We start from the raw sequence: 25,139 nt of genomic DNA on the forward strand, positions 1-25,139 counted from the left end.
CCTTTATCTGTCCCTGCCATTACACTGTGTAACACATTGCTTACAACCATATCAGGAATCTTCCTGGTTTATGATGGTTCATTAAGTGCATACAATTAAGCATCTGTTCAAGCTAAAATGTTAAACTTTATGGCATTTGCACTGACAATCAAGTGTGTTCAGTACAAATGCCACATTTCAGTACTTGCCTTTTAAATATTTTATTATATTGTCTTGAAATTAACTTTTTACCTTTTTTTTTTTTCTGATCCGTTCAGATTCTGCTCTACGAGAAATGCTGAAGCTTGTTCTTGTTTTTCCAGAACTGTTTCCAGTTCTGCCCTGGCCTATCTCTGTGACCTGTCAATTCTTGTTTGCCTCCTCTGTAAATTATATGAGCCTTGAGACCTTTTCCTTTTCACACTTTATATCAAACATTATTTCTTCCTCCACATTTATTCAGCTCCACTTAAAACTGTTAAGTGTTCAGTTTTATTTTTTTTGCCCACAAGAGCAAGTAATTAGTTCTTGGAAAGCTCATAGACTTGCAAACTCTACCCTTGCTAAGTGAAGTTGTCTTGTGATCCTATTACTGTGACTCTTCCTTTTCTCAGTGTGCATCCCTCTGCCTTCCTACTGCTCGTCATGGTCTTGTCAAGCATTCAAATGTAAGCTCTTCGGGGAAGGGCTTTATGTTTAAATATGTTTCTTTATAGCTGCTGGTGTACTGTAAGAATGAATGAATGTTCAAGGTCAGTCTGCTAAAATTTATTTGATGTGCCAAAACTCTTCTCCTGCACTTTGGAGCCAGAAGAATGAGGAAATTCAAAAATTTGTGTCCACCAGCCTTAATTGCTGAATTATAAATGCTGTTGTAGCAGTGGTCTAACCTTTTCCTGGTGCTCACCTTACCAAGGGGTTGTTACAGCAGAAGACAACACATTTTCAGATGCATTTGGGTCACAAGCCTTACACTGAAAGTCACAGATGGGGCTAAGAATAGCTGTCTGGATCTCACTTAGTCTACCAGGACTCTGCAGCCTTTAGAGACAGAAATAATGTCTTGATCATGCAAACGTGAAACAAAAATTTGTGACAGATTGCATTGGATGCAATGGTTCTGGTTGGGTTTGTTCATAGGATCAAGGTAGCAAAACTATTAGTATGAAAGCTGAAAAACATGTTCATGTTTTATGAAAAATGGGAGTGATTGGGTCAGATTACCATTTAGACATACTCCATTAGCACAACAAAGGTTATATTTCAAAGATATACATTTGGGTCTGTATTGTACCACTCTAGAGCATAAAAGAAAAGAATATGCTTCTCTTGCTGGATTCAATAGTTGAAGTCAGAATAAACTGGGCTATGTACTGGAGGTGTTCAGTGGAGTAAATTCATCCAACTTCTCAAGTTGCTCCATAGCAGCTCTTTTGCTGCTAGTTCACTTTTCAATGTTAAGTGCTGGTTGTGTTCAGCTTTCTCTGTCTGCTACTGTACTAGCTGCAGAATAACCTTGTTATTTTCCCTCCAAATCCATTGTAATAACAATGTATTCGTTAAAATGGTGTTGCTAACAAAAGGGACAGTTGCTGTTAAGAATCTTTAACCACCTGCCTGTTGAGGAGTTGAAATGTGATGGAAATTGGCCTTTCAAGGAATTATACAGGAGCTTTTGACCATGTATCTCTTTTAAAAATCATTCTTTTCCTCATCCTGGATTTCTTGGGAGAAACAGAATATTTGTGAGTCAGTGTTACCACGAACATTACGCTTCAAAACCAGAAGTGAAAGAACCTGGAAGATTTGAGAAGCTGGGGTTGGTTCATATAAACATCAACATCTAAAAAGCAAGTGATCTGAAGCTTCTGAACATCTTTCAACATTGTATGTGATGATGACTGTACTTGTTCTTGCAAGCCCCAGCACTTCATTCTTCTTGTTCATTCACCTCTGTGACGTAGCTTTGTCCACTGCTTTAGCCTGCTGGGAGAGCTGGCTAAGCAGGAGGTAATTCCTTTTCTCCCCTCCTTTTCTTATATTTTGGATTATCAGACCTTAATTCCCTTATTTTCTGTTTCGTTACTCCTTATTTTCACTTTTGACTCCCTCTGCCCAGCTGTAGCACTCGGCCAGGAGTGGCACTGGGTGATATTTGTGGCAGACTGTGCCTGCTGAGCCGTCTGCTTCCTCTCCCTGGTGACTTTGGGCCACTCTGCCCCTGTGCCTTCTCCTGGCCTGCAGCCAGGGCCAGGGACACTGGGGGGCTGTGCCTGCTCAGGAAAACTGCTTCAGCTCCCTTCTACCTCAGCAACCAGGAAAATTTCTTCAGCATCAAGGAGGAAACAAAGATCTCTTAAAGTGTAACAGCTAACAATATTTTGTGAAAGGCAGAAATTAGGAAGCATTACCACTGAATTGTTGTTTTCCATAGTGTTTGTTTTCCTAATTTCACAGTTTCAGAGGTTGTTCTCAGAAGTATGTTAGTGTGATATTAAATTCAAAATGTCGGGGGTAAATCCAGCATCCACTAAAAGGAAATATTGCAGAAGAAGGCTAATATTTTTTTAAGTATCTAATTATTTGAAACATTAGACTGAAATAATCAATCTCCTTAACAAGTGATATGATCTGAAAAGTCTGTATGATTCTGTCAAGTCCTGTCTTAGGATTGAAATGTTTTCATTTCAGGCACCCATTTAAAGAAATGAACTGGTATCATAACATTTGCTGGTCAGGGCTGCCTTTTGTCACTGTGTATTAGTGATGTATGGAAGACTCTTTTCTGCATACAGGTTTTATTTAAAATCTGATGAGTCTTGAGAGATAATCAATTGCTGTCTGAAATTTTGCTGGCTGAAAAGATATTCTTGTGATTATGTTTGTTGAAAAATATCAGTGGAGAGCTATGGTAGTAGGCACCATGTAAATCAGGTGGGTGTTGCCAAACCATGTAGTCAGAGGCACTCTGTGTTTGAGATAGTTTTTAATACAGCATTAGGATTAGCCTGTGCAGAAGCCAGGTGTGATTAAGCCCCCTGGAGTCTTCAAATATGAAGTCATAGAATTTTTTGTATTGTCATCTACGGCTCTAAACTATCAATAATGAAATGAATTTACATTTGCTTTAATTTTAGTTTGATATTCTCAGGACTGTGGCTGGGCAGCTAATGGACTTGCAGTTATCCTCTCCCATTTTGCAATTCTTATATCCTCTATTTGTCTGCCATTATGTCAACTTCCTATCAAACAGGCATTTGAGGGTCCCTACTGCTGCTTAACCTGGGCATGGTACGTTTCTGATTGACATCAACCAGAGAGTTCCCAGGGCTGCTTACTTGGACTGAGAGAATGGGCTAAAGCCCTTCTGCACTCACAAAATCCGTCCTGAGAAATTTGAATAGCTAAAATGGAAGCTCAGTTATTTTCTAGGGGAATTACTGCTCATATATAACTGGGAAGAGGGGAGAAAATAATGTAGCAAGGAAAGCCTTCAGAAAGAGAGAAAGTAGGTGATAAAAATAGGGCATTTCCCTGACTGAATTTCCAGCTGTACAGCAAGAGGTTTCACTCCTCCTTTTTTGACCTTAAAAAAAATAAAAGGGGAGGGAAGGATGTTGGTACATCAAAATAATATTGAACGTTTCTTAATAGATTGAAATAATGCTCAAAAGCGTTGCATTTGATTTTTACTGCTGTTGTTTATGCTGAAACTGGATGTAGCATGCTTGAAAGCATTTTGTACCTCTAAGGCATGTAATGAGGTAGTTCCCATCACAGATCCCATGAACCTGGTAACTAGTTAGAAAGCTGGCACTGTAGTTCTCAAGCAATATATCCTCTCTTCTTACTGCTGTCAACTTGATCTAAACTGGGCACACAATGTAATGATAGTTCTGAGATTAATGTTGTTGTTAAAAAAATGTTTTAAAAATCCATAACCAGTTGTATCAGTAAATTAAAAATATTGATTTTTTCATGAGATGAAAAGTGTGCAAATATACTCTGAAAATGAATGTTCATGCAGTAGAAATATGTAAGTGTACGATAGAAATTGTGTCTGTAGTATAAAATTGTGTAATGTTCAAGGATTTCAGCTATAAGTGAGCCCCATCTGGTGGTGCTGTAAAGAAACAACTGAAGTTGTAACTGCAGGGAAAAGATTCACAAACTCTGAATCTCTTTGCAAAAGATCAAAGACTTAACTATATAAATTATATATATGCACGTAGGTGCAGCATAATCATGACGCTTCTTTAAAATACCCAGCTCTACAGTGCAAAATAATCACTATATCTTATTAAAGAATGAAAAAAGTATTTTTAGAAGGTTTGCAGACAGGTTGATTTTATTTTTTTTTTTGTCCTTTGTGGGGACTGAATTTTAATGCAAATGCTTGCTTGTGGTGCTCTAACTTTTTTGCATTTCTGATTCAAATAAGCATCAACAGTTTCTTCAGCTTAGAAAAACAATATTGAATTGGTTTTTGTTTGTGGACTCCAATACTTCTTGGAAAAACTTAATTATCACAAGCTCTTGTGTTTTTTTTGTTCAAGGTAGTGGCAGTTCACCAGTTAACGAAGGTAATGATTGGAAAGGAAGCACTGACAGACTCTGTGCGTACGAAATTCAAGTTGGGCATCTCCATTGTATTTCTGCTCTGGAATTGGTCTATGCTGATGTACAGTCAAGGCTTGTAGTGGTTATTGCAGAGTTAAGGGTTGCCATGCCAGTGCCTGTTTCGGTGTGACTCCAGGGGTAGGTTTGCCATCAGTGTGGTAAACATTTTGGTTTACACCTTTGCGTGGACTCCCCATCACAGCAAAAGCTACAAGATGTGCAGTTCCTGGGAGCTCCATTTCCTGACAGTGCTGGTCTGAGCTGACACAGTAATTGCTGGAGAAAGGGCAGAGATAGGGACTGCTGGGGTGACCCCACGAGGCCACTGTGACCCCAGCCTGTCTGGGTTAGGTCCCAGTGGCATTTTCTAGCATTTTCTAGACTGAAAACAGCATCCCTGGTGCCTGCCAGGCACTCTCCTTGTAGGCAGGTTTTGGAGTGCAACCTGACAGCTCAGCAAGGTTGGCCCATTCCTCTCTTAAACCCGCAGATGAGTGAGGTTTGGGATGGAGAGAGGAACAAACTGCAGGAGTGTGAGGTTTAGGACCTTCTGTGCTCCAGCCTCTCATAAAGCCACTCCAGTAGAAAAGCTGGGTTGGGATTGAGCATGCAACATAATAAGTTTCAGTTCTTTATTATTCCACAGGTAGGAGTTTAATTCTCATTCATTTCTCAAAATATGCATGTTTTTTTACCCTTCTTCAAGTTTAGGTTTTTTTATAGCTCTATACCTCCTATACAGCTTTGTATGACCCATACTGGCTTTAGTACTACCCAATGTAAAATTGTGTTCTTATAAACGAGATTTGTAAGTTTATTAGAGTTATGAGTGCTCAGGTATTTGTAGGTGGTTTGTGATATGAGTCAGGGAGTGCCTGCGCTGTGTTGGCGTGTTCCACACGGGGGTGAAGGGCAGGTGCTGTTGGGGTCCTGTGTGTACCACCATGAACCCTGGCTGCCTGTCTTACCCCACCTGAATGGGGCTGCGACCTGTCTGTTCTCCCTCTTTCACCAGGTAGTAGTTAATGTTGCACTCATGGTTTTGCTTGTTTCAACATGACGTCGTTTTTCCTGAGCTTGAATGTTTCAGTTTTTGTTCTGTTCATTTCTTTTGTGCTTACCTTTGACATTTTAGGAAGAATTACAGGGGAAGCAGCATTGCTGAATTCCTGTAGCCAAGAGGAAATGGATGTTTTATGCTTGTGAGTCCTGTATAAATAGTTTGGGAAATTTGCTCCACATATAGTATTAATCAGTAATGTGCCAGCTGCTCTTTCTCAAATCTTCCATCACAGTTCTGGTAGCTCTTGCTAAATCACATTCTTCTTTTCCAGTTTTTGCTAATGGCCTGCATGGCTTTCAACTTTTCTTCTTAATTGTAACAACAATCTGAGGATATTTTTCAGTACATGCTGTGTTCTTCTAAACAACCTGGAAAGCAGCTTCTGTTTGAAGGTATCTTAGAAGGCTGAGAAATTGAGTTATGGCTAAGGCTGAGTCATGGCTTTCGCATCCCCACTTGAACTAATATTTAGACCATTTTATGTTATCTGGTGCTGTGAATTTGCTGTGAATCTCTGTAGAGAAGCTATTTCGTGAAGCTCTGTGTATGGGGATTTTATGAGATCTTTCTTTTCCCTTCAACACTATCTTCTTGCACTGTACAAACTGTGCAAATTTAACCCTTTTCCCACTTTGCTGGAGGGCTGGGGAGTCTGATTTCAATTCTGACTAGGCTGAGTGAATTAATTTCACACTGCAGTACTCAGCATTTCTTATGGAGACTGGTTTCTGTGTCAGTATTTACAGTTCTCTTTTGCTCTGGTTCACCTCTGATGCCTTACACAGTATGCTTCTTGAATTGCTGTGGTGGTGGCGGCTTAAATTTGTGGGTGGACCCTGACTGGATACCAAGTGTCCACCAAAGCTGCTCTATCACTTCCCCTCCTCAACTGGACAGGGTATAGAATATATAATGAAAGGCTCATGGGTCAAGATAAAGATGGGGAGACATCACTCACCAACTACAGTCACAGGCAAAAGAGACTCAACTTGGGGAAATTAGCTTAATTTATTACCAATCAAATCAGAGTAGAATGATGAAAAATAAAAACTAAGTCTTAAAACACCTTCCCCTCACCCCTCCATTCTTCCCAGGCTTAACTTTACTCCCCCAGCTCCATGGGCTGCAGGGACACAGCTGCCTCACCATGTTTTGCACTGTGGACTGCAGGGGAATCTCTGCTCCAGCACCAGGAGCACCTCCTACCCCTCCTCATTCCCCTGTTTCTGCACAGTTCATCTCACATATTCTTGCTTCTCTGTCCCAGCTGCTGTTGCCATTGTGCGTCTTTTTTCCCCCTTCCTAAATTTTCCTGTCTCAGAGGTGCTACCACTGTGGCTGATGGGCTTGGCCCTGGCCAGCAGTGTGTCTGTCTTGGATCCAGCTGGCTTTGGTACCATTGGACATTGGGGAAGTTTCTGGCAGCTTCTCACAGAAGCCACCTCTGTAGACCTCCACCACCAAAGCCTTGCTATGCAAACCCAATATAATTGCCATGAAAATGGAAGCTTATCAGTGTCGTTTATATAATGGAATTGCTCATGAACTGTTAATTGCAGGGGCTACAACTATTGTGCTGTGTGTAGTCAAAGATGCTTTTTATTAAGATTTTAGGCCTCCAAACTAAAAATAACACCAATGTCTCTCCTGGGGGTCAAAGTTGACCACTTCTGGTGTAGACTTCAGTAAATGCATCAGTGTTGTATTAAGTTTTAATTTACCTTTGAATTTATATGGGTGGCTGTTCAAATTGGAGCTGCTCTTATTTGTAACAACAAAGAGCTGTGAATGCCAGGGGTTCATAACCCATGTGCAGAAGAGAATTTGAAAGTAGAAGAGGAAAGAGGATAGAGTGAACTAATATTGTTTTTCAGTGGTAACTGCCATGTATTTCAAGCAGCATCAGCAGTTTTATGGGTGGGCAGTAGTAGGATGACTGCAATCAAGTCTAAGAGATACAATAGCTAATTAAATGATGGATGGTGTGTTAGCAGGAAAAGAACTAGACTGAGGGAAGGTGTGATTTGGGAAATTTTATAAAAACTCCAAATGCTGCTTCATCTTTCAGGCAGGATAAAATATTCTTTGATAGAATAGGATTTTTGAGAACAATAGAAAATATTATAGAAGCATTAACAGACCACAAACCTCACTGGTGGCTCATAGTGGGCATTAAAGTTTGACTAAAGCACCTTCACACAGCAGTAAGTCTTTGCCTTAGAGGATTTTGAGTATGACCAGAATGAGTTCATAAAAACTTTGACATATTATGCAGCACTGTACAGAAGGATGGTTGAGTCTGACCATTTGCCACTGTGCATCTCCTTAGGATCTGGAACACAGTGATACTTGGAATACATAACCATGAAACATAATTGCTGATCTTGATTGCTTTTAAGAGGCCACAATTCTCGAAGCTGTATTTGTCAGATTTCTGACAAACAACCTTTGGGTGTTCGTACAACCAGGTGGCTTGTTTGATATTCACATAACAGCACCTACAGCTTGAATTTATGAAAAAAGTGAACAGAGAAATGGAGTATCAACAAAATAAAAAAATTAGCCTAATTCTGAACAAATTTCTAATCTTATAGTCCAGGATCTGTTGTATCAACTAATCAAAGTGAAACCAGGACATTTTGTGGCACAGGGGGCTGGGTTAGTTCAGTTGCCCTTAGAGGTCCCTCTTATGGTTTGATTTTGCTAATGCATCCATATCTCTGACCAACCTATTCAGAGTGAGAAATGAGCATTAAAGCAGATGAGTTACTCTTATACCAAGCAGCTGGTCTGTAGTCTGGATTCATGGGGTAGATGGAAAACAGCCTTACAATAACTATTTCTAATTTTTACTAGTTATATCCTAGTCTAAATGAACATTGTCCTTTTCCAGTAATGATTATAGTTTGAAAACCTGTTGAAAATTTAATTTGTAAGAATAGTGCTTTCAAAATATATATTTTATCAACCTCTCATCCTGATTAAAGGAATGATTACAGAGCCCTGTAGTAATGGATTGAGAGGTGATCGCTCTTAAAATAACAGAGTAATCAAAACATGAACTACTTTCAAGGCTCAAAAGAGAAAGGAATTCATTTAATATGCTGTTGTCATAACTTCAGGTAATTGAAAGCTGATCTAATGACAGTAAATGCTAGTTGAGAGAATTTAAGCTCTATAGAGTTGTGCTAGGCATTGAGGAGAGAGCAGTGTTGTTGTTGGCTCAGGCAGTGTTAATATTGCTCTGAGATAGGTCCAGATACCTGCATGAAAGAGAATGCAATAGAGTGTTTTACAAAGAGCTTTTAATTTTTGTTTTACTTTTTCAAACATAGTTATCACTAAATGGTTTCATACTGCCTCATTAGAGACATTTCTTGAGTTGTGTTCTGTGGGCACACACATCCTTCTTTAATAAAAATAATTTCAAGTTGATGACTGCCTACGGCATTCTCAGCAGTATTTGGAGTAAAAGGTAACCCGTTAATACACCTCATTTGAATTATTGGTGCTTGAAAACCCTGGATTATATTTTTTAATATTATTTTAAAAAAATCCAACAGTCTGCATGGTTTACTAGCTAACTAGTAAAGAAAAAAAATGGAAAAAAACCCCCACAAACAAAGGGAAACATTTTGTCAGTAAAGTATTTGGCACCTTCTTAAAAAGAAGAAAAAGTAATTGCATGATTTATTTCAATAAATGACCTTTCTTGGCAGGTAAAAATCCTGTACAGAGGCTCTTTAGGTTCCAGACTCTAGTGACAACACTATTAAGGGAAACAATTTTCAGCCATTTGGAGTGTTCTCACTGCATCCCACCTGTGCCCCAAGAGCACAGGGTGCAAGCAAAGGTTGGGCAAGAACACAAAGGCAGAGCTCTCCCTCCTTGGCACTACTGCAGCAGGAAGCATCACTGACTAGGCCAGGTCATCACTGTGACTTCCTAAGGTTCATGAGCTGGGAAAGGTCAAGAAGGTGGTTGGTTGGTGTTTTTAGTTTAATCTTTAAAGGAGCTCATGTGTTTACTTCTTTGTCTCCCAGTAGCTGTTCTTCAGAGATTCATTCTAACCCAAATTGTTCAATGTTTGCAAGATTTCAAAAGCTCTTACTGAAAATATGGGTGTGCTTCTGCCATTGGAGGTGGAGTGATGGAACAAGAGGATATAAATTGCTTGAAAGAAAATTAAACACGCTCTGTACCAATTCTCAACTTTTTTTTATTGTCAAGTACTACTGTATCATATGTTTAAAGTTCCTTCGTAGCTGACTTAAATATAGTTATGGCATGCTAAAGAATTAATAGATTCCTGCTCCAGTAGTGCTAAATTTGCTCCCAAAATTCAAGTTATCGACTGTAAAATTAACTGTGTGTTGTGCTTCATGTGGTTTGACATCAGTCTTAAAGATTTCTCTAGATTTGTAATACCAAGCAGTAGGAATATTTACTGATACTTCTGATAGTTGTAATAATTTCTCATTACCATTTATCATCATTTTGCAATGCAGTAGCTGAATGGAAGCAACCCCATATAGCTGTTGCCATTAAAAGATCATTTGCCAGCAGCAGCACATGGTGCTGTGTAGGCTGGTTCCCAGGCTAACTCCAGAAGCTAAATACAGTAGCCCATCTGACACTGTGTGCTCACTGTTAGGAGCTGGTGAGCTCTTAATGATGCCTGTTATGCCTATTTTTTCCACTATAAATCTTTTGAGATATTTCTACTTTTACAGAAACAGTAATCTAACCTGCAGCTCAGTAATTCTCTAAGTCAGATTGGAACAAGGGTCTGCGGTTAAGCCTGTCTTCACTGCAAGTCCTTTCACAGGTGATCTTCCAGCTTCCATCAGTTGGAGATGCAGCTCGTTCATGCCTGTGGAGCAGAGGAGATGACACCTTCTCTCCCATTTCTGGTAACTTTTGAAAGGAAGGAAATGTTGCTGTAGCTTCTGTGTTGGGTAAGCTACTGTTATCCATGTTAAAACTGGTTAATGCTGCTATCCGTCCTGGAGGTGCTGGTCATTAGGGACACAGTGGGGGAGCTGCTTTCTGGACCGCTGGAAGTGATTTAAAGTGCTGGTGTAGGGGAGTTATGTTTGTTGCAGGAAGATCACTGGAGGAATTTTGTTGTGCATGGTGTAGAATAGAAATCTTAATGTGCTTCTCTCTCAGTACTGTTTGTCTTTTACTTCTATGCTCTCTAAAACACTTGAAATTTGTGACTATTTATTTAGTTTCATAATCCCCTTGTGTGTAATTGAGTATCCCCATTTCACAGATAAGGTACTAATTGATTTCCTCGCATTATGCAGGGAATTTGGCAGAGCAGAGAGTTGAATGCACGTCTCCAGAGCTTGAGATTCCCTCAGTACTTACCGGGCCATATTCTTTTTCTGTGTGTCTCCCTTTTTCCACATTTTGCTACTCTCCTTTTTTTTTTTTTCTTCCCAGTTTTGAAAAATGTGCCCTGCACTGTAGAGGGTAGACATTGATAGCCTCTGATTAGAGATGTCAATTTAAAAATGTGTCTTAAATACAAATCCAATCTGGATGCATAGAGGACACCACTCCAAGGAGGAGGATGAGTAGTATTGGATGTCAGAGGACAGTGACATAGTTCTGCATCAGTTTGCATCACTTGATAGGCTCTGGATCCCTGCTGTTGGTAAGCAGGATTGCACAATAATAAAACAAAGAACTCTAATAATGGGTCGATGTTTTTTACCTTAAAATGCTTGCTTGTTTTCTTGCTACCTTTTTTCCAGAGCAATTACTTAGGACAGGCAAGTATTCAATGATTGGCATGTGAAGAAAGTAAAACTGACCTTTGTTAAGAGCTACTACTGAGTTATGTGTTGTTCTATGTGTATTGAAAACCTTGGGACTTGCTGAGTATAAATGTTAACAATGGTCACTGATGTTGTTCTGATAGATACCAAAATGGAGATTTTCTTTCGTTGCTTTTGAATATATAAAGCAAAAGTGATTTTACATTTACTTGCTACCCTTAAAAGAAAAAAAAGAAAAAAAGAAGTTAATGGAAAAGAATGGAAAAGAATTGTTACTACAGAAGCAAATCACAGTGAAAATAGTGTTACCAACTAAACTGTTGTAGATGCCACATATGCCTTGCTTGATGTAGACTAATTTGGACTATGTAATTTTTTAAGGCTGTAATACTTTCTAATATTTTATTAGAGATCATTATTTTAGAGTTATAAAACATGTATGCACTTTTTCCTAAGAGGCCAAAATGGCTACAGGTCTTTCAAGTTAAATACTGTACATAATTAGATAATTTTAAAAATGTATCTTATGTACCCAGAAGTGGTTCCAGTCTCTTGACAACATACAAATAAGACAGATAATTTTTTCAATGTGTATTTACAAAGCTGCCTAGGATTTCAGTCAATATGTGGTATAGTAGCTTGCACAAATATATACTTTAGTACACTTAAACTGTAACTTGCAGCACACAAATATGAGCTGGGAAGCCCTCAATGGAGCTGATACTGCTAAGTATGTTCAATTATAAATGTAGAAAACAGTTTTTGAAATCCTCAAGCATATCTGTCTTAACAACAGCTCAAATCTTTTTTTTGTAATGAGAGGGGGGACACAGTAGCACAAGCTGCACCTTTTAAAGGTAGTAGATTTCTGTACAAGAGTTTTATTCTGACTCCCTTTTTAAAATAAGAGGTGACTGTGTTTAACACGACAATGAGTCTTTCACAGGTTTACCACCTCAGGACAATCTGCCTATGGAATTTTTACACATATGTCAGTGCCCTTCTGAGAGGTCTGTTTTTCCAGTGTTGCTGAGCACCATATGTGAAGTGTCCAACCATAATTAAGTCATCTGATGTTGATAACATCTTCCTTGTTTTTAAGTATAAATTTTCACTAACAGGGGTGGCAGCTTTTGGGTTGAGGCAAGATACAAATTTCCATCAAGGTTGCAAACATAAAGCACAATTTCAGGAGATGTCGAATTAGAAAATGCAGAGAAGCTTAAAAAGCCAGCTTGATACACATCCAGAGCATTTCCTGATCTCTTTCTGCTCTGTTGATTTAAGGAGAAATGTAGCTTACCAGCTTACAGGTGGTTGCTCTGGTTCTGTATAAAACAATGATGTGGTACCTGCACCCCAGTTTCCTCCCTGGCTCTGAGCTAATATGTTAGCTTGGTAGATGGGGAGCTTGATGCAGGAGGGATGGTGTTTTCTGAAAAAAACAGAGAAACTCTTGTTAAATAAAATTAATATTGCTAGTGCCTACAGCATACACATCAAATCCCTTTGCTTGAAATCCTTCCCTGTAATCAGAGCAAGGGCAACATAAACAGATTCGATAGAAAAGAAGTCATGCAGTGTTGGGGCTTCTGTTTTGTTCTGTATTTGTGTCCAGTAAAACTGCAAGAGTCTTCCTAGAAACTGGAGGTTTATTTCTTCCTGTCCAGAGGACAGAAGATGATTTTTGGGGAAGCCATCCTTTAATGTACAAGAAAGGCCAACTTCTTTGTAGGTCACTGGAGTAAGAGGCATTTTCATTTGCTCTTCTGGCTTGAAATCTTTGCACAGTACTTGGTACTGCTGCCATGATTATTTTTTGTTGTGCTTTGCTTGTGTTCTCTCAGTTGCTTTTTTCTTCTGCCACCAGCCATGTCAGTCAGTCAGTCAAGCTTCTGCAGAAACTTCAAGTTATTGTCTCAGTCACTCTAGTCCTTCCTCATTTTCAGAGCTTTGGCCTCTGATGGATGCAGGCGTCTCTCTGCATCTGCAGAATTCTCTGTCTTTTTTGCATTGGAGCTTGTGAATTGCCACCATCACAATTTCAGGTAGATGGGAGGATAAGAAAATAGCCAGAGAAACTGAAACTGGGATTTGGTTATGAACAACCACAAAAGATGAAAATGTTGGGATAGTCTTTTCCCATGACAAAAAAAGATTTTCCGGAAAAAATGGAGGAGTCACGTTTTTTTACTGTGTCTGCACATGGTTGTATCCTAGGAGTAGATAAGCGGCATGAGGATTTATTCTGTCTAACTGGTACGGTGTTGTGACTTTTTGTTCTCCACTGAACCAAGTGGATAAATGGAAGTCAAACCACCCCATTTGCCAGCTAAAATGTGATTTGAGCTTTATTCACCCTTTGCAGAATATTCAAAACCAACCTTTGTAACAGTGCTCTATGACTGGAAAAAAATCCCGGTGTAGTGAAGTGCAGCCATGGAGAAACACAATGCCACTTGAAGTGGTGCCAGGTTAATGAATGCCTTCACTCCGAAATCACTCCATGTTTGCAAGGAGACCTGCGAGTCCACGCAGACAGGGACAGCCCACAGCACGTGTGGCCCTCTGTCCGTGCTGATGTGCAGCTCAGTGTTGCATGAGTCTGGGGGGGGAGTGGGATCTTTGGCTGATTAGAAACATCTTGGATGCATCAAGTGCCGCGTGTGCATGTGTGTGGGCAACGTGCCCTGGAGTCGGTGGAAGGAGAGCAATTCCTCTTCCCTGCAGTGGATTCATCTGGCACAGCGGAGGCCAGAGTGAAGAACTGTTCCCTGGAACCTACCCTGCGCTCCTGCTTCCTTAGCTCCAGGCCATTGCTCCTTGTCCTGCTATCTTCTGAGACCGGAGAATTCCCTTCCTTCATTTATATTATTACCTTGAAGGTATTTATAGACTGTGATTGAGGCCCCCTGAGTCTTCTCTCTTTGAGACTATGTAAGTTTAGCTCCCGAAGTCTCTCCTCACACATCTTACCCTCTAATTCCTCTATTGCCTCTTTGTATTTCTTCTAATATTTTAAACACTTTTCCTAAACTCCAAGCACCTGAGCCAGCTGTAGTGTATCGCTAAGCAGGGCAATGCTATTAATGCCTACTTAATATTCACTTTCCCTGTAACTCATCCAAGACCAATACTAGCTTGTGCCCTTGCACATAGTATTGTATGCTCCCATTTTGTCTACTGCTGCCAAATGTTAAATCCTTTTTTTCTGCCATGGTGCGTATCTTACACCACAGTGTTTAGTGCTATGTTTATAACCATAATTAATGATTTATGCATGTTTTTTCTTACTGGCCTCAATTTACTTTTTATACAATTTTGTTTCTTTTTTTTTTTTTTTTTATTTGACCTTAGTCATTAGTGTTTTAGGCCACCTTGTGCCTGCCTAAGTGTGGACAATATGTAGGATCCTCTATGCCCTCCAATACTGAGAGGTGACTGTGTAGTGACACATACATGTCACTTGTCAAAAACAATAACAGTTTTATCACAAATACTGGGATATGGTGTCTAAGAAATGCAAACACATCAATGCCACTAAGAATTCACCTGCCAAACCACTGCTTTGCTCATGAGTTTGATAAGTTGAAGAGCAGATATTGCTATTGCAAGCTCTGAACAAAAAGCTGAAGATAGAGGAATGAATCATCACTTTCTTTAACCTGCTAGTTCAGAGGCTGAGTATTCAGTGTAGAGACCTGATTTTCCATGATACTGGTAGGTCTTAGAATCTTTCTTCCAGCAGGATATGAAAAATATCATTCTGATATTGAACAAACAGCACTGTGGATCAGATGCTGCATGAGAATTGACCTTGTAAAAGGAATGGTGGTGAGCATTGAGCTATCAATATTTACTGATATTTGGCAGGTTTCCAAAAGGAAATGTCCTAAGGATGCCTGCATGTGCAAAGGAACAACATTCCATTGGGGTGGAAGCAAGCATTCTTCCTGGCTACTACAATCTCCAAAGACAATGAGAATGTGGATCGACAAACATTTATGGTACCAGGTTTGTCACTTCACCAGTCTGTCAGACTGTTGTACTTAGATGCTGATCAGTTGGTATAGTAGTCATTTAAATAACTAGATTAAAAAAATACGCTTCCTCTAAATGCTTTCTTCACCTTGCTATTTGTCTGTCAGCATGAGATCATTATCTCCTGGCAAGGTTCTGTTCCATTGACATTATCTCTTAATTATATTAAAATGAAAGACAGAAGAAAAATGAATATTTTACTGTTCAAGAATAATTTCTAAAACTATAATTTAAATTTAAACAACTGTGTCAATAAAGCAGAGGGAGGATGCTCTTCAGACTCAGTGTAATTGCTGCAGTAAGGAAAATGGATTAAGTTTCTTAATCTGGTAAATCAATCCTCATAAAAATGACATAAGTTTTATAATCCCCCCTGTCTGAACCTGCTTTTTTCATGGCTGCAGAAAGCTGATGAAGTTGGGCAGATGGTCACTGAAGTGGTTTCACTGGAACCTATTGGGCCAGGCATGGTGGGTTGGCCTCTTGGTTCACATAGGTGGCACCTTGCACTACTTCCCATTGCCAGTGTGAGCCAGAGGAACACACAGCCTTTTTTCTAAAGGCTACCCAGTTTCCATTCTAGCAGCTCCTGCAGTTGCAAGCCAAATATTTAGGACAGTCATTCCAAGGAATTTAAATATTAAATAGGAATAAAATACAATAAAATTTAGAATTAAATTCCCCCATAAAAATGACATTATTTAATATGCCAAAGTACAGACCTTTCCTGTACCTTTAACTATAGGACAGTTATGATGAAATTGATCTTTTTCCTCTTACTGTGTTCTAAATCCTGCTCATTACTGGCAGTGTCTGGGTGCAACCACCCTCTTAATTGCTGTTAAATGCAACCAGAAAGAAATTTGTGTTCATTCCTCAGAAGAAACCAACGCTACAGGGGTGTGCTTGAATTGTGGGTGGAGAAAATGTACTGTTTAAGAATTGGTCATGCTCTCATAATTAGGAATGAATTGAGTTTTGCATGTAAATTAGGGTTGACCAACCTCTTTTTTAATTGTGAATAATACTGTGGTTTCATAATTCTAGAACATGCCCTTTAACTAGAGACTTAATTCAAATTACAGATTAAAAATTATTTAAGCACATGCCTTTCAAAACATTTGGTTCCTCAGGTCAAATGGTTTTCTCCCCTCACAGTCTCAGTGTTAGCTGTAGGGGCAGAATCCTGTAATCTGTCATGTTTAAAGTAATATCTATAAACTGTGCAGGGAACACAGGACATAACTTTGGATCGGTCTCAGTAAATGAAGCTTTCATCTTCTGCAGAGTTTTAATTCATAGAACTTTTTTCTCAGATAATTTTATGTAAAAATATTTTCTTCCAAACTCTCTGCCACCTCCTTCTGGTTGGATCTGAAAAAGGAGTGAGGATGAAAATGATTTTTTTTTTAAATCTATTTCTTTTTTAACAGAAGTCATTTTTCAAAACAGCCACTCACTCTGTTTCAACACCAATGGCTCCAAAATGTTAACCCACACTAATGGACATAGTTAATATTCTCTGTGAGTCAAAACAGTTTATTTCCAGGCTGATAAAGGCTGTTTGTCAGTTTAAGGTAAATTCTTCAGTTTGGATATCTATAGCATTAGAGGTTCTTACAGTTATTTCCAGCACCCCTCTAATGATCTTAGTCTAATATTGATGCTTCTTTACATTAATTGGAAATATGTTCTTAATCTTAGGACAGGCAGGTGCTACATAACTAAAAATCCTATCTATGTGTCAAAATCAAGGAATCCTGAGGCAGGTCTGGGGTGTGGAGAAGGAATTTGTTGTGTGTGAAGCGTGGAGAGAGAAGGAAGAAAATCTGGTCTTAAGTAGCCATTTGCTGCAGTTAAAAATAAATTTAGATATTCAGAGTCATCAAACTAGAAAAGTTTGAGTGGTCATAATGCATGTAATTTGTAGGAGATTTTAAAAATACTTTAGATATATTATAACAGTACTTACCTTGGGTGACACCAGCAAGCTCTTAAACATGAGTGTAAGGCATTAGTAGGTATTTTCAACTGAATAGCAGAATAAATACATTGCCTACCTTATCAGTGTGCTGCTCCTTACATCGACAAAAGGTGAGCAAATACTGGATTTTATTTCCTTTATTTTCTGGCATCAGCGTGACAACAAGTGAGGGATTTTGGTGTGAAGGCAAGTGAGGCAATTAATTTCAGTCTGTATGGGTTAGGAGGCCACCAGACCTATGCTCAGTGTTGCATGTGGAGTGGGTGCTGTAGTGCTTGTTTAAAAGCAAAGCAAAGATTTACATTTTCACATTTTTTTCTCATGCAGATCTCCAAATCCCTGTGGTTTATGAAATTAGACCCAGTTTTCATGCACCTATTTTACCAGGTACTTTAAACATGTTAAACCCTGCAAATGCTATAGAAACACAGATAAAAGATGTTATACAGAAATAAACATTCTGCTGTCCACAATATCACTTGCTTTTTTAAAGAAATAAGCAAACAAAAAAAATAGGCTTTATAAAAACCTTCCTGACCCCTGCACAGCCCCCATACATCCTCAGCCATGAATGAAATCATCACTGTCTGAGAAATTCTTTTGGCTTAAGATTTTTATTCTACTGCATTTGTGTTTTTATTTTTCTCACAATTTTTTTGTGAAATTTATCCTTGCAAAAATGAATCAAAAACCTAGAGCAACTGCCTACACCTAACACCCTTGTCAAACCTTGAGAAATGTGATTTCTCTGGTTTTTACTTTCCTCAGACATAGGAAACCTATCCCTAGAGCCTTGGAGTCTCTGGTACCTGTGCATTTGGAAAAGGGTGACATTCTCTGAGGAACTCGTTGAAGTCACAGCTCTTTTTATAGTGGTCACTACACAAGGTAAATGGATGTTGTTTACACATGAATACACTCTTCCCAGGTTACACCTGCTATAGATGAGACTCAACTCAGACCTACAAGTTACTGCTCATCCTTGATGTTTCTTTGGACTTAGGAACTGGGATTAGAAGGAGAAATGGTGGAGATTCAGGCTAATTCCTCATGAGAAGGTTTTTTTAAGTGATAACCTATGTATTGCCATGCTATGCTTGTGAAAACTGCACTTACTTATTATGGTCTGTCCTTAAAAACATATGCAAGGCAGCAATTTTTTTCTTAAATGTTGATAAAGGTAAATGTTTAGCTTTTTTTTTAAATTAATTTAATTTTTCTTTCCTTCTGCTTTATCAGGTTGTCATTCAAACTCCTTAACAGTCTCAAAGACTCTGTTAATGCTAAGTGAGAAGTGCCACAACTTTTAGTAAGTTAGCATTCTGCAATTATTTTTGATAACCTATGTATGTTTGTGAGAAGAATAAAGATTTGTCTATTTTTAAGTTAGTTGAAGCTATAACCAGTGTCGTTTCTATGATTAAGACAATTAAGATCTAACTATGGTTAGTTAGATCTTCTCTTCCATTGGATTTTATATATATGAGAAATTCAGTTAATTCTTTTTATTTCCCTCTTCCTTTCTTTCCCCTCCAGTTTAGATGTTGAAAAGACGAATTGCACATTTTTATTCTACTCCCTGCTTAGAATAACTCACTGGTAAAGATACTCAATGTCTTAGCTATTTTATTGTCCAGCTGGCCTGTAACATTCCTGACTACAGTCTTCTAACTCATGCCAGCCAGATTTCATAAAGGTGAGGAGAGGAGGATGATCATTTCAAAGGTAATTGAGCTGCTGAGGCAAACAGGTCCTGGTGGTGATGAATGGCAACTGAATGATAGTGGTTCTACCTAATGCTAACATTCTCATCTCAAATTTAATATTAACAGTCCTATATTAAAATGGCTAATGATGGTTGATCTTAGAGAGAGTGTTAGATAGTTACAGGATTCAAAAGAAATAAACTGGCTTTTACTGTGTCGTGCCATGGAAGGATGTCCTGGCAAACAGAGAGAAAGTGTTAACTGAGCAGTTACCACTGTAGCAGGGCAAGGTCTGCCTTCTCCAGCGGGGGCAGTAGCTTAACCATTAAATTAAGTTTAATTAAGTTGAGGGCAATTGTAAAACTGTTTACTGTAGAAAAGCATTTTGAACAGGGAAATGATTTAAGCAGCTACATTTCTGTTTGTGTTGTCTCACAAAGGTTCCCAGTGTGTGTTTTCCACACTGAAAACTTGAGAGGCTATAAAAGCCTTCAGTGTATGTACTGGATTATAAAACATTTTTCAAAATAAATTTACATTGTAAATGCTTTTTCTACTTTGTATCCTTTCTGGAAACAAATTTTTAACTTTTTATACAATCAGATAAATATATTAGCCCTTCATCTGCAGCTGAATAACCAAAAAGCAGCATTTTGATGGAAGAATCTTTACTACTGTGGGGTACATAACAGATTTTCTTTCCTACCTGTGGTTTGGTGTTTAGAAAACAGCATGTGGCTGCTGGTCATTATAAAAGCGACATTTTCTGCATTTTTAGAGTCCTGTTTCCAGAGAGATTTTAAGAATTGCACAAATGAGCAATTATATAGATGTTCAGGGTGATTTATATTTAATCTCTGTATGTTCAGAGTGGACCACAAATAACAAGTTTGGAGACTTGTTGCAAATATGATTGGGACCAAAGGTACAGCACAGGCAATTTTTGTGTCAGAGCTAAGCCGTCGTTGACTCAGGGAAAAGAGAAAGAGAAGAGAAAAACTAACTAAATTTTAGGTGTGGAAGAGGTATAGTAGAATATTTCTCTCTTCTGAAAGCAGAAGTTGGAACTTCTTTCATGTCTAGTGAGGGATGGTTTTCTCCTAAGTTTGCATTTGTTCCTTGTTTGAGCTTTATTTTAGTTTTTCATCATCTTCAACCACTTCAATCACAGCTTATGTAAGTAACCTCCAAAAAGATAGGTTAAGGGTAGAAGAGACAGCAAGGTGGGAAATCAGAGGAACTCTGAGGCAGACTGGGAGGAAGTGCAAGGAGCCCCTCAGCAGGTGTTTCCATCCCTGAATGCTGTCCTGCAGTGCTGAATTCAGAGCCACACACTCACAAAGCTGTGCAGTTTTGAGGAGAGGTTGGCTGCTAGAGGACACAAAGAGAAGGGAGGCACGTTAGTGGTGTTAACATGGTAGCTATTGTGGAGTGGAACAAATCATAAAATGGCTTGGGTTGGAAGGGACATTAAAGACCATCCAGTTCCAACGCCCCTGCCATGGGCAGGGACACCTTCCACCAGACCAGGTTGCTCAGAGCCCCATCCAACCTGGCCTTGAACACTTCCAGGGTTGGGGCATCCACAGTTTCTCTGGACAACCTGTGCCAGGGCCTCACCACTCTTATAAGTGAAGAATATTTGTATCTTACCTAAACCTGCTCTCTTTCAGTTTAAAGCCATTCTCTCTTGCCCTGTTATTACATACCCTTGTAGAAAGTCCCTCTCCATCTCTTTAGTAGGCTTCATTTGAGTGCTGGGAGGCATTTGTAAGGTCTCCCTGAAGCCTTCTCCAGGTTGAACAACGCCAGCTCTCTCAACCTGCCTCCATAGGAGAGGTTCTCCATCCCTCTGATCATCCACGTGGTCTCCTCTGGACCTGCTCCAACAACCCTGTCCTGGTGCTGGGGGCCCCAGAGCTGGGTGCAGTACTCCAGGTGGGGTCTCAAAGGTGAATGTTTGCAGAAATGCATTAAATTAAACTGATACATCTTTTGACACAAAGAAGAATTATTCACCTACAACCATCTCTCAGGGGAATGTCAGAAATAAAATACACAAAAATCTGGATTCGCTAATCTTGTGCTCCCCGGGACTTCAGATCATCTAATACCTTGATGAAACAGAGTAGCTCAAACAAAAGTGCTTCCTCTGGGATGTAGATATCTATAGCCATGGACTTTTCCCAGAGCTATTGGAAGATCAATGAACTAACAGCTGTGGGATATGATGTACTGAGAGCAGCTTTATGGGAGAGACTTATGGCTTTCAATGATTATAGAATATGGTAGATATCAGACCAGAGAGATTAAATAATATATTTGTTACTTAATGGGAACTTAACCACACTGTTAAAGGAAGACATCATTTTTACAATCTTACATGGTATAGATTCTTCAAACACTTCACAAGAAGACCTGGTAGTGAATCTGTGCAGTTCCACTTGAGGTGACCATTAAGTACAACAGAGGATGAAGCATGGGAAAACACAGTATAAACAGGCTTCATTAGTAAGATTTTTTTTTTCCATGTTTGTCTTCTGATTTAAAGTAAAACCTTCTGTAAAAGCCATGTATGGGGGAAACCCAAAAATTCAGCTTTTCTTGTCATTGCCAGTTTGCTGCCAGGAATACAAATCAAAGACTTGGCGCCTTAATTTTCCCCTTTAATTTATAGTTGTAGTCTGCTTGAGCCGTATGTTTATGCAGGGCGTTCCACATGCAACTTCTCCTGCAGGGAAATAACCTTTTGCTTTCAAGCAGTCACTGAAGGGAAGTTCAGTGTGTCACCCCTAGAGAGCGGGTGTGGGCAGGGTGCTCCCCACAGTCCTTGAGGCTCAGTGTTCAGCCTGGCTTCCCACCAGAGCTGGGCTGGGTGGAGGAAAGGGAGCCCACACTCGTGTCATGTCCCTTTCCCCTTCAAATTTCATGAGCAGGAAGTTTAGAGCAGGAAGGATGGAAGCAAGCAGGGTTGGACTGAGTTGGCTGTTGTCTATATCAGCATAAGCCTGTATGTCTTGGGAAAAGAGTGGATTCCACATCTTGTGCAGAAGAGATCAGAAGAGGGAGATGGGCTAGAGGGGCTTGTGCCTTTCTTGAGGAGGGAAGAGGGTGGGAGTGCAGAGGGACTCAGCCGAGAGTCGGGCAAGGGGAGCAGGCATCTCTCTGGGTGCTGGTGGTGTAAGAGAAGGAAAGTCTCAAAGGGGCTGAGGATCATGGCTTCATATCCCAGGCACAGGGCAGCTCAGTTCTTCCCTGTACACCTTTTAACTGTCATCACTGGGCTTTGAATTTCTCAGGGTCAGCATCCTTAGCAGGAGGAGGGAAGCAGCTTGGAGATTTGAGAGAGCTCACAACCCACCCTGGAGCACTACACATCTTCCCAGGCTCCTGAACCCTTGTGTGGAGTGTTGCTGCTGCCAGTGGTAAATACAGAATATATTGTTTTGTTTCTCATCTGTTAGGAGGGGAAATTAGCTTTTGACTGTGGTGCTGGAAAACTTTGAGCAGCACATGACATACAACCTTCTCAGTTAATAGGTGGAAGCAGAAGTGGTTTTACTTTCCTAAATAATGCCCCCAGAGGTCTGTGTGCCTCTGACAGTGTAGTTAAAGCTGAATGGCCACCAGTAAAAACTGACTTTCAGGAACTGCAAGTAACATGATGGCTGGAGCTAATCTTTAGTCTTGCCACAATTCTTATATGGGGCCTCATCCATTTGAACAGCTACAAGAGCATCTTTATGTCCATATTAAGATATAATATGTGACCTGCTCCCCCACCTTTGTCCTTCAACATTCTCCCCCACTTTGTTTTCTTGGAGGATGAAATAGCAGCTGAAATATTACTTCTGTAGTTAATATACCTGGCTACAAATATGGCAGTAGCCTATAATTTAATTTAGGAAAATTAGAAGGCTATTTCTGACCTGGCAACATTAGACATTGAAGTCTATTTGTCACCTGCAAACACAGACCTCAGACAGCAACAGTGCAAACTTCTTCATATTGGTCCCTAGGGTGATACTAATGTTGGCTGGGAGGAAGATAATTCATTTTGTGGACCCTGTTTCAGAGCAAAGATTACCTACTGTGCTTAATTGTGTGCCTGGTTAGGAGGACATTGTATGGCTGGGAACAGTGTTGATGATGATACACCTGTGATCCCAGGACAGAGATTCAGCTTGCTTTCAAGCTGAAGAATTGGCACTCCTAGTTCTAGCAGAAAATGTGAACAAATACCAAAACTCCACCCCCCCAGCATTGCAATCAAAGAGTTGTCCAGTCTTCAGGTGTGATGTCAGAATGTACTACCAAACCACTATGGACATTTCACATACTACCTCGTAATAGACTTGAAATAACATGTACCAAGCTGTAATTTGCTCATTAAAAACATCTAGAGACAGTTAATTTAGCAATTTTTTTTTTAATGAACTAAACACGGATTTATCTACTTAGAAATTGATGTCTATTATTTGGAATATTGATGTCTATTTCTTGGAATCTGTCAGCTTTGGGTATTGGTATTTTTAAGATTGTGTACTTGCTCAACTTCAGCTCAGCTTTTGAGTTGAGTTAAAATCCTTTTAAGCATAGACTGATTAAAATAATTTAAAACTAGTACTGTATTTATTCAACAGTTTTGTGAATGAATAAACAAAGGAAAGGTTTGCATCTTTATTAGCATGGTGAAGAATACTGCTTCTGTGGTCTGCATGTTGTGATGATGATTTGACTTTCTTGGAGTATAGCTTTTCAGAATTTCTTGGAGTCTGGGTGATACAGACAAAGTTTACAACTTGACTGTTGCAAGGCTGAGTGTTGTCCAGTTTCAAATGACCTGTAGCCAGCCTTGTGTTTCTGTTTTGCTAAATGAAAAAGCTTTCGCCAACTTTTTCATTGCAACTGAGTAAATTGCCAAAGTAGTAATTAGGCTGAGGTTGGATCCCGTTCTCTGACTTATAGCATTGCCTCACAGAGAAGGCAGCAAGGGAATTATTTACCTTTTAATTGTAGTTCTCTGAAGGTGGGAGTCTCTATGGATTGATGCTCAGGGGGTCTCAGCTGTTGTGACCTTGGGTACTGAATGACTAGATTAAATGGTAAAGTTTAGAACTGGTCATAATGAGTTAGTACAAAAAGATGCCTTAAGGGGTCTATATGGCATATCATAGCCCCTAACTCCCAAATCCTTTTCAGACTAATTATAATAATTAGAACTTAAATAGGAATAAAACCCCAGCTCTCAGGGGGAGGTGGGAGGATGAGTGTGGCTCTAATAGCGGACACCATGCTCAGAGAACTCAATTATAAGCAAGTAATTTTCTTCTCTCCAAAAGGTAATTGGCCTCTTCCACATCTCTTTTCTCACAGATGATGGGGGAGAATTGCATGGAGAGGGTGCTTGCTGCCAGTAGGATGCAGGATTTCTGGTTAACGTGCGGAAATAAAAACCAGCAATGGCCTTAATATCCTCTTGGACTAAAAAGAAATGTCCTGAACACTACAAAATGCCCAGTAGGATACATATGGAAAAAAACATCAGAGTACAGTAGGTGGATGTATTGAAAGCATGTTGTCTTCATTGCCCTGGACTTAGATGACTTCCATACAAATCCAGAACAGGAGCAACTCTTAAAGCTTGTTGTTGCATTTCAATATTCCATTATTGAGACCATCCCACACATAGTGTTATAATTTGGCTAGATATTCCTCTGAGACTGCCAGTAGTGGCCAGTTAGTTGAAATGTGGCAGCAAATTCATTATAAGCAGTACAGCTTAGGTTTTGCATTTTTAACATGCACATTTAAATTCCACTTTTTTACAGTTTTAGTTAAGGAGCTTCACTGTAAGGTGTTGCCAAGAAAAGAAGCTGCAAGGATAAATCTGAACACCCCTCTCCTGCTGCTGTTTTTCCTTCTCTGGCCAGGCCACCCCAAGCACCTCTCCAGCC

This window comes from Corapipo altera, unplaced genomic scaffold, assembly GCF_003945725.1.
Source record: "Corapipo altera isolate COAL_440 unplaced genomic scaffold, ASM394572v1 62, whole genome shotgun sequence".
NCBI lineage: Eukaryota > Metazoa > Chordata > Aves > Passeriformes > Pipridae > Corapipo > Corapipo altera.